The sequence below is a fragment of the Myotis myotis genome, unplaced genomic scaffold (genome assembly GCF_014108235.1).
Source record: "Myotis myotis isolate mMyoMyo1 unplaced genomic scaffold, mMyoMyo1.p scaffold_m19_p_3, whole genome shotgun sequence".
NCBI classification, from domain to species: domain Eukaryota; kingdom Metazoa; phylum Chordata; class Mammalia; order Chiroptera; family Vespertilionidae; genus Myotis; species Myotis myotis.
In genome coordinates this window covers 6,425,420-6,439,543 of record NW_023416335.1, presented here as the reverse complement: position 1 = coordinate 6,439,543, position 14,124 = coordinate 6,425,420, and the positions used below count along the sequence as shown (strand labels likewise).

General features: G+C 47.6%; 1 long non-coding RNA gene across 2 annotated transcripts in view; it reads left to right on the top strand.

Annotated features, from left to right (window-relative positions):
• Positions 1 to 924: 924 nt before the first annotated feature.
• The window catches only part of LOC118651888, a 52,809-nt gene continuing 39,609 nt past the window's right edge, over positions 925 to 14,124 (top strand). For both annotated transcript variants that reach the window (XR_004966361.1, XR_004966362.1), the window contains exons 1-2: positions 925 to 1,940; positions 5,888 to 6,051. This is a non-coding gene — a long non-coding RNA (uncharacterized LOC118651888). The remainder of the gene's footprint in view (positions 1,941 to 5,887; positions 6,052 to 14,124) is intronic.

Genomic DNA, 14,124 nt, shown 5'->3' with positions numbered 1-14,124 from the left:
CCTGTGCTGAGTGAAAAAAGTTAATCTAGTCCCCATTAATTACCTCAAATAATTATGCAAAATGTGTATTACAGAGGCACTGTGTGGATACAAACTGTGTTCCTTGAATTATTTTTGAGGGCGTTGAGAACGCGTGGTGTCCTAAGGAATCCCAGTGGCATGCATTTGTTGAAAAGGCATCAGCGGGCTTTAGTGGGAAGCTCACTGAGTGGAAGTTTGAAAGTCTCATCTCCTCTGCAAAAGGAAGGTTTGGGTTCCCTTCAGCCACATTCCCTGGTCCTGGGCGGGAAGGGACCCCTTCCCAGTGCCAACTGAACAGGTTTGGTCCCTCCTGTAGGTTTGGGGTATTCTGTGACCTCAGGAGTTTAGACTGGGGAGGCTTAATGTCATGACGAGAGTGTCGATCAGGAGTCAAGAGGCCAAGCTGAGCTGAGGGCTTTGATTTCCTCATTCATTAGACAAAGTTTTCTTCTGCTCACAGGTACCAAGATTCTAGGAACTGCTTCTGAGTTTGGGGAGGAACAGCCACATCCCATCCTGGATGCGGCGGTGAGAGGGGCCTCCTCTCTCCTCTGGTTCCACGTCGCTGGCCTTTCCTGCCCTCCCCATGCAGCGGGCCTTGTTTGCAGGCTTGTGGGTGAGGAGACAGGCCGTGCTGGCAGCATTACAGGGCAGACACCTTGGGATGGAGCTGGGGGAGTGGGGCAGAGCCAGGGGGAGGCTGGAGAGGGCAGGTCAGTGCAGGAGGCAGGGCCCACCAGGCCGCCGAGGAAGTATCAGACACAGACAGACAGTTCTGGGCGATGGGATAAGCAGACAGCATGCCCTCACCCTCACCTCGTTATCAGGGGACGTCCCTCCAGATGGCTCGGCCCAGGAACTGGAAGGAGAGGAGTGTCTTGAAATTAAATTGGCACAGGAGGTACCAGTGACACTCTTTAGAGGAAGGCACATTCCTGTGTGACACTCAAGGCCATGTCTTTCTGAAGCAGGTGGCACTAGGATGCTGAGGCACAGCCCGTTGTTGGGGGGGAGCCTGGAGACAGCCCAGGTGCCTGTCTTGCCTCCTCTCACAGACCCTACCTTTACTCTCAGCCCAGCAGAAGCAGCAGAGGCAGAGGCAAGCACGCAACAGCTGGCCACAGCCCTAGGCTGCAGTGTGCCAGGCTCAATGGGACAGGGCCCAGGCTCCTGGGACATCGTGGGAGGGGCTGGGTTTCCCCAGAGAAGGCTGTGGCCCTGGGTTGGATGGGATGTCCCTGTGGAGGACAGGAGGGGAGTCACTCCAGGTGGGGATCTGGAGGAGAGGCCAGTGTTCCTGAAAACACACTCAGGTTGAACTCTGGGGGTCTCCTCTGGGGACAGTGACCTTCCCAGAGGGAGGGAGGCACCCCCACACAGAGGCTTTAGCAGCCCCGCCCTCGTGGCACCAAAGGCGATGGGGTGCGTCAGGCAAGGATGCAGAGAGAGACCCTCCTTCTCCTGCCCTAATTCCACGTGACTTTATGCGTGGGCATTTTCCTTAGGTCGGAGGAAACCGGCCCTTTAACACCTTATTGGAACAGAATTACCTGTGTATGCCTGTACTCTCCGTGCATCTCCTCCGTTTCCTCCCTCACAGTGCCTGGGGACTGATCATGTAAAGTTGGTAACTCTGTTGCTTAACACCTGCGAAGTCCACGCCTGCCGCAGAGCAACTTCCCTGTGTACCAGTGAGCAGATGGCTGTGAATTCTTGTCTCGTGGGGAGGTCAGATCATGGCCTCCGGCATGATTGGCTCCTGACTTTCAGGCAACAGATCTGTCCTCTTAGTTGTCACCACACCCATCTCCTTTCATCCACGCCAAGGAAGAGAGCCCTCCACTTAGCAAAGGCCTAGCCCAGTGTCCTGTAGGAGCCTTCGGTATCCCCAGCATCCCTGGAGAAGAGAAGCAGCCCCTGTAAGTGCTGTTACTAATAACGCTGGCAACATCCACCTCCAGGAGCCCGTCTTGATCTGTACCCTGGGGACCCGTAAGCCCAGGGCAGTGCTCTGGGGGCCAAGACTAGAGACCCACCACAACCCTCTGCCTCTTCTTTCTCCTTGAATTTCCTTTTACTTTAATTATTTGTGGAGTCACAGGGTGGTTGAGAGGTTTCTCCAACCCAGTTCTCTCGATGTGGGTAAGGTTACACCGTCCTAGCAGGACTACCCTGGTCTTAACCTTCTCCAGAGAATAAGGCCTCCATATACCCCTCTCCCGCCCCCACCCCCACCCCCGGGACCTGGGTGCAGACACCATTGCTATGGTTGACCATCATTCGAGGTTTGTTTTCTTCTCAGGTATGTAGATCATTTAGAATGTTTCTCAAATCAGTTTTCCACCTGGCATTTTCAGTGGTGAACTGCTTTTACAATCGGGTGGAATTACCTCCCGACATTAAGGTCCTTGTCTTCCATCGAAGTCTAGCGGGCTTTGTTTACGTTTTACAGAGTCATGGTTAGGCATCATCTTTTGTGGACCATTTAATTGATCGGCCCTCCTCAGCCTTCTCTTCTTCACATTACAGAATTTTATTTCTTTCTCCTTACAGAGGGGCCCCACGCCCATGGGAGATGTGACCAGAGTGGAGAAATAGGGATATTTCCCCTCAGAGACTAAAGCAAAGGCAGCCAAGTTCCATATCTCATGGTCCAGGGTCAGCAGGCGCCCGGTGGTTGGTCTGGTTCTGGCCATTACCGAGGTGTAAATCTAGATCTCATTGGGCTCCTTTACTTAGAGTCCTTCCAAGTCCGAGACGACCCCAGGGAGGCTGGGACAGGCCCAGGGCAGACCCAACCTGAGCCCTCCTGAGAGCCATGGCGGCTTCCTGGGGAAGCCTGCGGGCGCCTGCTTGCCCACAGCGGGCTCGTTTTGGAAGGATCCACAGCTCACCCCTCGCTTCTCTCAAGCGCAGGTCACCTGCCTGGGAAGCCCCTGCTGACCCCCAGGGCACCCATGGGTGTGCCGAGAGGCTCTGTCTACAAGATGGATGAGATCTGGCTCTATTCTAAGGAACTGAAATGCGTCATTTAGTCAAAGTCTATGATACAAATAGCCCTTCTGTGGGAGCACGATTAAGAATAAGCAGTTAGGAGAAATTTTTCAGCTCTTGAGAGATTAATTGAAGTAGAGTTAAAAAAAATAGACCTATTTCCCTTGTCTGCCCATTGGTGACGTGTGCAGGCAAACATGGCTACTTTTTGCTGCCTCAACAGACAGAATAGCACCTGCACATGGGGTGGGGGCACTTCTCAGCTAACTGACCCCACAGCGGGGTTGTTGCATCTTTGTATGGTGCTGAGTGACTGGATACCTGCCCAAGCCTGAGTGCGTTTCATTCTTTGAGTTTGGTGCCTGAATGTTTGTGTGAGCAACAAAGAGTAGCCGAGTTTCCCCTTGCACCCTCTAGGTCAGGGGACAGAAATCTTTTTCTGTAAAGAACAGACAGCAAGTATTTCAGGCTTTGTGGACCTCATATCCTCTGTGGCAGCTGCTCAACTCTGTTGGGATGGTGGTGGGCAGGCAGCCACAGAGAGTATGCAAATAAAGGGCTTGGCTGTGGTTCCAATAAACCTTTATTTATAAAAGCAGGTGGCAGGCTCACTTTGCAGGCTGTAGTTTGCCCGCTCCTGCTCAGGAGTCAGAGAGATGAGGAAGTTCCTTCCCTCTCCTTCACTGTTTTCAGGTGATGCCTGGGAATAGTTTGTTCATTCAACCATACTTACTGCACAGTCTGCTATTAGGCCAGGCTCTGTGATGTGAGTTTAGGAGAAAACAGAATATACAAAGGTTCCTGATTCATGGGACTTACATTGTAGCAAGGAGACTGGTGTGACTAGAGAGGAGTGTGAAGGAGCCACTGAACTTTGAACTGAGAACTACATGATCTCTTAGGAGGGGAGAGCAGTAAGTAATCCAGGAGGGAGACAGTGGTAGCATGAACTGGAGTGGTATCAGGGAAGATAGTGAGGAGTACTTGGATTCGGGTATATTTTGAAGGTAGAGCCAGCTTGATTTCCTAATGGACATGATATGTCCGAGATAAAGGATGTTTGGGCCCAGCAATTGTACTATGGAATCGCCACTAACTGAGACGTGGAAGCAGTGTCACACATGCTAACTTGGAAATTTCTCTAGTCATCCAAGTGGATATAGTCAAGTCTGGCATTTGGGAGAGAGGTCTGAGCTGCAGAGGATACATTTATATGTTGTCATCATGGGATAATAACGGTATTTGAAGTGATGGGCTCAGGTGTGATCACCATGGAAACGGAAGTGGCTAGAGAAAAGAGGAGAGCCAAGACTCTGGGGCACTCCAGTATTAGGACGTTGGGGAGAGGAAGAGGGTCATGCAAAAGAGAGAGAAAGGGGTGATGAGTGAGCTGGGAAGAGGAAACCAAGAGAGGGCAGTGTCCTGGAGCCAAGCGAAGAAGATATATCCAGGAAGAGGGAGTGATCTCCTGGGACAAGTCCTGCTTGTAGGTCTGGACCTGTTGTAAGATGAAGGCTGAGTGTTGACCGTTGGCTCTGGCAGTTTGGTGGTTCTTACTGACTGTGATGAGAGCAGTTTATGTGGAGGGGAAGATGGCCTGATGGGAAGGGTTTGGCTACTCAGAGGAGCAATTTAATGGCGGGGGGAGGAGGGAAGTAGGATTAAAAGAAGATTTTTTTTGTTGTTTTTTTAAAAAATGTTTTTGTTGATTTTTAGAGAGAGAGGAAGGAAGAGAGATAGAGATAGAAACATCAATGAGAGAGAAACACTGATTGGCTGCCTCCTGCATGGCCCCCACTGGGGAGGAGCCTGCAGCCGGGGCATGTGCCCTGACCAGGAATAGAACCGGTGACCTCTGGGTGCGTGGGTCAATACTCAGCCACTGAGCCATGCCGGCCAGGCTTTGTTGTCTTTGATATGGGAGAAGCAGTGCATGTTTGTACGATGGAAATCATCCAGTAGAGAACAAAAATTTGATAATGAGGGCGAGACAGGGAAGAACTGCCAGAAAGGTGTCCTTTAGTAGGTGAGAAAGATGGGGTCTGTACCAAAGGGAGGTTTCAGCTTTAGACAGCTGCTTCAAGGACTTCAGCTTCTGGCCAAGAGCGAGTACTTGGTACTGGGCTCTCCATATACAACTAGAAAACCAGGAAGATTGTTACGGCTTCCTGTTTCACTGAGGCCGCCGGCAGAGAGCTTCCAGAGATCCCCACCATCACCCCCTCCAGCACCCACCTCTGCATGCTCTGCTGCCCTCTGTGCCCTTATCTAGACCAGCTTCAGGCTTCACGGATTGTCTGCCTATTGTTTGTCCCTTTTCTATGTTGACTTCGGCTCTGATCTGTAATATTTCTTTTTTCTGGTCAGTTTGGTTATTTTTTCCCTTATTTTTAGCTTCATAAGGTAGATGTTTACATCATTTTTAGACTTTCTTCTTTTTAATGTAAGTGTTACATTATACATTTCCTTCGAAGCACAGCTTTGGCGGCCCCTCACAAATATGAATGGTAGGGCTTTTACTATTCAGCTGAGAGTGGGGCCAGGCAGCTGTGATGGGGGAAGCGGGCAAGGGGCCGCTGTGACCCGGCCTCTGGGACTGGGGAAGAGCATGGCCTCGGCTGTGTGCTAGCCTGGCCACATTAAGGCTCCCTTAGCTTCAGAGCACCTTCACATCTGCTGCTTCAGGATATTTAATAACATCCTTGAACAGTCTACAGGGTGGGCGTCATTGTCCCATTTGATAGATTAAGAACCTGAGATACCAAAAGACTAAATGGCTAGCCTGCAGTCCTGACAGTTATTATTGGTAAACTGAGGTCTAGAATTCTTACAAATACTGCCGCATGTAACCACAACTGAAGCTGTTTTATAGGTGTGAGAGGATCTGAAGCTCTAAGAAGTTAAGTAATGTGCCAGCGTACACACAGCTGATCTCCGCTGGAGCCCAAACTTGAACTCGGGTCTGCTAAGGTCAGATGATCTTTTCACCTCACCCACCTCAACTGCCAGGAAAAGCATACATGGAAGCATTGCATAGTAAGTGGATTCAATTAAAACTACTTTAAGTTAGTTTTCATTCTGTATTCATGGGGCAGCTATGATTCTTTCGACTGAAGGAGGCATTTGTATTTCTCCAGTGGATTCAAGCAGGCTAGTTTGATTACACAGGGTATTTTTCTAAATAAAGACAGTAGTTTGCTTTAGATCCTCCAGGCCATTTTATAGATGCACTGACTTAAAATTAACCAGTTTATTAGATTATTTGCCCAGTGCCTGGCCTCTGTTTGAGTTGTGCGCAGTGTCTAAAGGTGTTCATATGCAGTTTGGTTTACCTGCTGCAGGACAAAGCCTGAGCCAGCTCCTGGGCGCCCCGTGTAATAAGTAACCCTCAGACACTGTTCATTCATATGAATTAATTAATCTCCATATTGAAGATTCTGATTCCGAAATTCAGAGGATGGTAGGTCCTGTAAGATCCATGAAAATCACAATCATCTAGTTCTTTTAAAGGTTTAAGTTGTAAAAATAACTTTTGAGGTTTTATGTGTTGTTTTTTGATTTGGAATATTTGATTAATATTGTCCCTAAAATGAGCAATCTTATAAAGGATTTAAAAAATACCCATAGAACGCATCAAATGTTACAAAGGACTTTTAAAGCAAGCTTGTGAGGTCCGTGTTGCGATTCCCATCTTACTGATGTGTCTGAGGTTCGGATGAGAATGCTGTGCCGTGAGGGAAGGCTGGGACCCTACGGCTTAGCCCAGTGCTCTCATCACAATAACATACCTTTTCTAGAAGCACCAGGACAGGTCAGGGCTCGGGCTAACCTGCTGGCCACAGCCCCATCCGAGGAGCACACGCCCTGCTCTTCCAGTTGTTTGCTTTCTTTGACCCCTGCTTTGTTTAGCACGACCACCCAGAGCATTCATTGGTGCACACTTGGCCTTTAAAGAGGAAAAGAGCTAGGATCCCAGCTGGTGTGGTTGAAGACATGCCTCAATGAAATCCGTCTCCCAGAGGGAGTCTTTGGGCAAGGCAGACACAAACTGTGAGAGATTGGCTCCCAGGAAGCACACCGAGACGGCAGTCACTTTTAGGGTGGGATCGTGGGGTTCATCATCCCCACGTGCTCTGCTCTGGCCTGGCCTCTGGGCTGTTCGTTGGTTTGTGAGGTGCAAACAACCCTCTTCCACTGGGCACCTGAAAATTCTGCTGGGGCTTGTGTGAAAGGTCAGGTCATAAGCTGTGGATGCAAGTCATCTGTGTATTCATCAAAAGGCCGAGCAGTTCACAGAGGACTGCTGGTTGCCCTGGCAACCTCACAGACAGGGCTCCAAATAGACAAGAGGTGAGGACAGCAGGCAGCGTCTGTAGGGTGGTTTTCTGTGGCTGAGCCGCCCCTGACAGCAGTCACAGCTACAGCCTGGACACAAGAGGCCATGCTGGAAGCCTGTGTAACACAGACCAGTCCAGAGCCAAGCTGGTGTGACTGGCTGAGCAGCGGGTCACCGTTGCTTTTCCCTGACACAGTCCAACACTTCTGGCTCCTAGGGTTGTCCCCGAAAACCAGGGAGTGCAGCTGAGCTGGCCCAGCAGACGGATGCTTGGTGCTGTGGAGGGGAGGGGCTCTCAACTCCCTCTGCAGCCACCATACTCAGGGATTTTAGGGAAACGACCTCATCCTGCCTCAGTTTCCACATCAGTCATGTGAGGCTGAGAACACATGCTCTTCCTTTATAAAGGCAGCTGTGAAAAGCAGATGTGACAAGAGCAGAGCGTTGCTTGGAGGTCACAAGTACAGGTCCCCAAACATGCCACGCCATCCTCTGGGAATAGAAGCGGAGACTCGGGATTGCTGCGTTTGCTAATTGTGAATTAAAAAATATTTCATAGTCTCCCCCCCACCCCCTGACGGTTCCAATATCACCGGTATGACTACATGGATCTCATTCTTCTTTCGTTCTTCTTCCTGTGTGAGGGCTTGTTGTGGCTATATTAGCTGATAGCCTCAGGCTAGAGGTCAGCAGAACAATTTCAGCTTGCAAACCAAATGGATTTTGACACCCATAGTGTTGTAGTTGTTTTGAAACTTGAATTGACTGACAATAAAAATCCAGATTTTTAGCTTCATTCAAAAAAATCAGATCTGGCTTCATTGCCACAGCAGGCGGGTGTCCGAGCAGCCGCCCCTTGGGCCCTGAGCTCCAGTTTGTGGCATCTCTACGCTCCTCCGGGTTCAGCCCTCTCCGCCCTCTCACAGGCCAGTGTCAGTTTCATGTCAGCGGCATTCACACTGCAAGTCCATCTGCTCCCTTAGATGCCCTGGCTGCCGGAGTCTTTCCAGTCTGTCATCTCGTATCTCAAAAGTGCCAGGTGAAAATCCGGCCAATGGCCCCAATGTCTGTGGGAACCCCAGTGCGGGGGACAGTGCAGGTCCGTTCAGAAGATGAGATTTGTGAGCCTAAAGGGTTGTAGGCTGTTCACAGTCTTGGCGACTCAGCTTTGCGACATCCTCAGATACCCTTGGAGACACCTGCTGCATCCAAGTCGCTGGTGCCCTAAAGCACTTTCCTCGTCCACCGAATGTCTCTGAGGCCAGTTATGTCTTAGAACGGCCTCTTGAGCTCTGTTTCCTCCTGCCTGCTGCCCCTGGTCTTAATTAACACCTGGTCTTAGCACTGGTCTTCTGTTCTCTTTCTTCTCCAGTCTGTTTCACTACCCACAAAACAAACACAGCCCGCTTTCCCCTCCACTTGGAAAGCCCTGCTCTCTAAAGGATGAAGTCAGAACTCCTGACAAAAGGGCTCCCCATCTGCCCTGACCAGTCTGGCTCAGTGGCTAGAGTGTCGGCCTGTGGACTGAAGAGTCCCAGGTTCGATTCCGGTCAAGGGCATGTACCTTGGTTGCGGGCACATCCCCAGTAGGGGGTATGCAGGAGGCAGCTAATGGATGTTTCTCTCTCATGGATGTTTCTAACTCTCTATCCCTCTCCTTTCCTCTCTGTAAAAAATCAATAAAATATATTTTTTTAAAAAAGGGCTCCCCATCGGACCCTAAAGCACTGCTCCGTCCTGCTCCGTCCCAGCTTCTGCCACACACGGGCCTCCTCCCAGTTCTCCACAGACCCTGGCCTGTCCCCGAAGATGGCCTTTGCCTTCCTTAGCCTGGAATGCACTCCACAGCTTGCAGACCATTTCTTAAACGTGGGCGATGTGTGTTGTTGCATTAGGCCAAGTAAGAGAGACTATAAATTATAGTAATGCCATCCATTATCACCTTGATTTCACAAGAGAAAGAAAAACTGCAACACTTCAGCAGTCGAAAGTATGTCATCTCAAACCAAAGCTGCTTTCAGTGGAGTAAACCTCGCTTTCTGAAAAACGTGCTCCCTTGCCCTTATCTTCCCCATCCCCCTCAGGTCACTGGAAAACTCATCGCCAGTGCCTCTCCTGGGCTTGCTTTTGAGACCCCTGCCCTCCCATCTTTTTCTTTCCAGATAATCCCCGCTCATCCTTCCAGTTCAGTTTTGCAGGCTGCTTCCTGAGTGGGGTCTTCCCCGACTCCCCACGGTAACGGTGGCCCCTCTCCCCTTGTGTATACCCTTGTGACGGCGATAGACGTGGCCTTTTAATGGAAGCTTCTTGGGCACATGGAAAGGGAGTTATACCACAGATCACTAAGGCCTGTTAAACGTCTTCTTAACCTACCCCTTCTCCCAGATTTCCATCCCTCGGGCAGCTGTGCTCCCCTCAGTTTTTCTTTTTAGAATCTCTCCTTCAGCCTTTCCCGGCCTCCCCCTGCACCCTCACTGCCTACACGGGCACTGGAAGAGTCCAGTTAACCTAAATCTGCCCAAACCAACCATGTGCCTCAAGCAGTGCGTGAGTCCAGCCAGCCACATATTTATCTACTCAGAGTCTTCCTTTTTATTTTATTTTATTTTATTTTATTTTATTTATTTTTATTAAATTGATTGGGGTGGCATTGATCAACATGAACATATAGGTTTCAGGTGTGGGTTTCTATGTTACAAGATCTGTATATTGTACCATGTGCTCACCTCCCAAAGTCAAATCTTCTCCTGTCACCATATATTAGGGACCCCCTTCTCCCCCCACCCCCTTCCCTCTGGCAACCACCACACTGCTGTTTGTGTTCATGAGTTTCAGTTTTATATCCCACCTGTGAGTGAAATTATATGGTTCTTAGCTTTTTCTGACTGATTTATTTCACTTAGCGTAATATTCTCAAGGCCTATCCATATTGTTGCAAATGGTGCTATTTCATCCTTTCTTATGGCTGAGTAGTATTCCGTGTGTATATGTGCCACATCTTCTTTATCCAGTTCGCTATCTCGGGACTTTGGTTGTTTCCATGTCTTAGCCACCGTGAATAATGCTGCAGTGAACATAGGGGTGCATATATCTTTGCAAAGAAATGATTTTGAGATTTTCATGTATATACCCAAGGGAGAGGGATTGCTGGGTTGTATGGTAGCTCTATTCTCAATCTTTTGTCTACTCAAAGTCTTGTGGCCCCACGTAAACTGGTAAACCGTGTGAGATACTCGTGGTAGAAAGAAGTTACCTTTGCATGCTTTGCCTTACACACACACACACACACACACACACACACACACACACACACATTTCTATAAACAAAACAATGAGCAAATAAAAGTTCTGTGGTCAGTAGTCACACAGTCCATGAGGAACATCCCTCATATCTTCTCTCATTTGATACATTTCTTGTTCTGATAACCACAGTCCCCATCTTTAGACATTGGGGCAACTTCACTGGAACACCAGTACCTGGCAGCCCAGTGGCTACAGAAGGTACGATGCTGAAACACAGATGAAAGCCATGCTCTCTGGAGCCCAGATCCAAGCAAGGGTCTCTGATAGTGGCACGGAACGGTCCCTGGTGTACTTGCCAAGTGGGCTCAGTGTGCACAGGCTTATAGCAACTTCATGCATTGCTTGTTCCTGTGACCCCTTTGGCAAGCTTCCTGGCCCTGGCTGGCAATCCAGTTTGAAAATTCGGAGAAGAGAGGCCCCATGCTGGCACCAGCCTGGGACCTAGCAGGTCAGCACACGGACTGTACCCTGGACTTTCTAGAAACTGCCTACAACTTAGCCAGATCTGCTGTAGGCAGGGTCTCATGCCAGCACATACAGAGCAATGAGATTCTGGGAAGAAATCAGGCCCTCTGTGCTCTTTCCTCTCTTGTAAAACATAGGCACCGCTGGTTCCCTGGGGCCTCCTTCATTACATAAAACTGTTCCTCATCGGGTGAAGGGATTAAGCAGAGAAAGAAAAAAAGGGCTCATGGGCTTAGACAACAGTATGGTGATGTCCAGAGGAAAAGGGGAGTAAATGGTGGTGGAAGGAGACTTGACTTGGGGTGGTGAACACACAATACAATATACAGATGAGGCATTACTAGAATTATGCACCTGAAACCTATATATTTTTAAATTTTTATTTATTTATTTGAGAGAGAGAGAAACATTGACTGTTCCACTTATGCATTCATTGGTTGATTCTTGTATGTGCTCTAACCGGGGATCAAACCCACAATCTAGGCATATTGGGACAATGCTCTAACTGAGCTATCTGGCCAGTGCATGAAACCTATATAATTTTATTAACCAATGTCACCCCAATAAGTTCAGTAAACATTAAAAAAAAACAACCCTGTTCTTTATCTTTTCTGAGGACAGAACTGCCAACACTGGCATGCGACACTGTGCTGAGACCAGAGGGAGCAGAGTGCCCACAGCATGTCCAAAGGCTCTGCCCACCGACTATCCCTTGTGTGGCTCCCTGCTTCCTGGGGCCTCCTCCAGGCTGTCCACAGCGGGCCATCTGTCTGCAGGGGCCTTTTTTGTTTTGTTTTGTTTTGTTTTGTTTTTGTTTTTTGTTTTTTTTGTTTTTTTATTATTTTTTTTATTATTATTATTATTATTTTTTTTTTAGTATTACAAAGGGTATTACATATGTGTCCATTTTATCCCCCCGCCCTAGACAGTCCCCTAGCCTCCCCTATCCCCCAATGTCTTATGTCCACTGGTTATGCTTATATGCATGCATACAAGTCCTTTAGTTGATCTCTTACCCCCCTACCTCCTGCCCCGCAACCCTCCCCGGCCTTCCTGCTGCAGTTTGACAATCTGTTTGAGGCAGCTCTGCCTCTGTATCTATTATTGTTCAAAAGTTTATAATGGTCTCTATTATCCATGAATGAGTGAGATCATGTGGTATTTTTCCTTCATTGACTGGCTTATTTCACTTAGCATAATGCTCTCCAGTTCCATCCATGACGTTGCAAATGGTAAGAGTTCCTTCCTTTTTAGAGCAGCATAGTATTCCATCGTGTAGATGTACCACAGTTTTCTGATCCATTCATCTACTGATGGGCACTTAGGCTGTTTCCAGATCTTAGCTATGGTGAATTGTGCTGCTATGAACATAGGGGTGCATATATCCTTTCTGATTGGTGTTTCTGGTTTCTTGGGATATATTCCTAGAAGTGGGATCACAGGGTCAAGTGGGAGTTCCATTTTCAGTTTTTTAAGGAAACTCCATACTGTCTTCCATAGTGGCTGCACCAGTCTGCATTCCCACCAGCAGTGCACAAGTGTTCCTTTTTCTCCACATCCTCTCCAGCACTTGTCGTTTGTGGATTTGTTGATGATAGCCAGTCTGACAGGTGTGAGATGGTACCTCATTGTTGTTTTGATTTGCATCTCTCGGATGATTAGTGACTTTGAGCATGTTTTCATATGTCTCTTGGCTTTCTGAATGTCCTCTTTTGAAAGGTGTCTATTTAGGTCCTTTGCCCATTTTTTGATTGGATTGTTTATCTTCCTTTTGTTAAGTTGTATGAGTTCCCTATAAATTTTGGAGATTAGGCCCTTATCAGATATGACATTGGCAAATATGTTTTCCCACACAGTGGGTTTTCTCGTTGTTTTGTTGATGGTTTCTTTTGCTGTGCAGAAGCTTTTTATTTTGATGTAGTCCCATTTGTTCATTTTCTCTTTAGTTTCAAGTGCCCTAGGAGCTGTATCAGTGAAGAAATTGCTTCGGCATATGTCTGAGATTTTGTTGCCTTTGGATTCTTCTAAAATTTTTATGGTTTCCTGTCGTACATTTAAGTCCTTTATCCATTTTGAGTTTATTTTTGTGTATGGTGTAAGTTGGTGGTCTAGTTTCATTTTCTTGCATATATCTGTCCAATTTTCCCAACACCATTTATTGAAGAGACTATCTTGGCTCCATTGTATGTTCTTGCCTCCTTTGTCAAATATTAATTGAGCATATTGGTTCGGGCCGATTTCTGGGCTCTCTATTCTATTCCATTGATCTATATGCCTATTCTTGTGCCAGTACCAGGCAGTTTTGAGAACAGTGGCTTTGTAATACATCTTGATATCTGGTATTGAGATCCCACCTACTTTGGTCTTTTTCAGGATTGCTGCAGCTATTCGGGGTCTTTTTTTATTCCAGATGAATTTTTGGAGAGTTCGTTCTAGATCTCTGAAGTATGCCGTTGGTATTTTAATGGGAAGTGCATTGAATTTATAGATTGCTTTGGGTAGTATGGACATTTTAATGATGTTGATTCTACCAATCCATGAACACGGTATGTTCTTCCATCTGTTTATGTCTTCCTCTATATCTTTTTTCAACGTCCTGTAGTTTTCTGAGTAGAGGTCTTTTACCTCTTTAGTTAAGTTTATTCCTAGGTAGCTTAATTTTTTTGGTGCGATGGTAAACGGGATTGTTTTTATAATCTCTCTTTCTGAAAGTTCACTATTGGTGTATAGAAATGCCTCGGATTTCTTGGGGTTAATTTTGTACCCTGCTACATTGCCAAATTCATGTATTAAGTCCAGTAGCTTTTTGATGGAGTCTCTAGGGTTTTGTATGTATAATATCATGTCGTCTGCAAATAAGGACAGTTTTACTTCCTCTTTTCCAATTTGGATGCCTTTTATTTCTTCTTCTTGCCGAATTGCAATGGCTAACACTTCCAGTACTATGTTGAACAGGAGTGGTGAGAGTGGGCATCCCTGTCTTGTTCCTGTTCTTAGGGGAAATG